At 67.4% G+C, this 622-nt stretch overlaps 1 protein-coding gene across 1 annotated transcript in view; it reads right to left on the bottom strand.

Annotated features, from left to right (window-relative positions):
* The window catches only part of ARHGAP45 (Rho GTPase activating protein 45), a 17724-nt gene that overhangs the window by 16330 nt on the left and 772 nt on the right, over window positions 1–622 (bottom strand). The gene's annotated exons all lie outside the window — the stretch shown is intronic.

Raw genomic sequence — 622 nt, 5'->3', positions numbered from 1 at the left:
CCAAGCAGTGCCAGCTCCGAAACCATGGGCCAGGAGCTGGCTCAGCCCTCCCATCTGCCCACCCGCCCTGGGGCCCCCAGTGGCCCCAGCCAGTCCTGTGGGCCCGGGTTTGTCCAGGGGGGCACACAATGATGGTGTGGGTGACACTGCCTTGTCCCCACCAGCACCCACCGCGCTGGAGCTCCCCATCCCCGGGGGGCCTGGGGACCTTGGCAGGGCCAAACCACAGCAGGATCTGGCCCCACACATCCCTTCCTCTTTTCAGCCTGTCCCATCCCCAGCTCAGGCACAGCCCTGCCCTGCCAGGGATGGGGGCAGGGACGGGGACACCACCCGGGCCACTATGGAGACTTTGCAGATATTTTACAGACGGAGGGAGCCCCCAATTTCAAGGGGTAAAATCGCCCTGAGGGAGGGGCTGGCACCAGCACCTTCCGGGGCTGTGCACTGCGCAGGGACCATGTGCCCAGCGAGGGTCCTCGCAGCACGGGGAGGGGGTCTGCGGCCACCCTCGCCCCTCCAGCAGCTCCCATCGGTGACCCTCAGGCACCCAGGTGTGACATGAGCACGCTGGGTCTCAGCATCCCTGGCTGGGTACCGCCAGCTCGGTGCTGCCGGCTTG

The sequence above is a fragment of the Egretta garzetta genome, unplaced genomic scaffold (assembly GCF_000687185.1).
Source record: "Egretta garzetta isolate BGI_Z169 unplaced genomic scaffold, ASM68718v1 scaffold396, whole genome shotgun sequence".
Classification (NCBI taxonomy): domain Eukaryota; kingdom Metazoa; phylum Chordata; class Aves; order Pelecaniformes; family Ardeidae; genus Egretta; species Egretta garzetta.
This window is presented reverse-complemented; position numbering and strand designations above follow the sequence as displayed.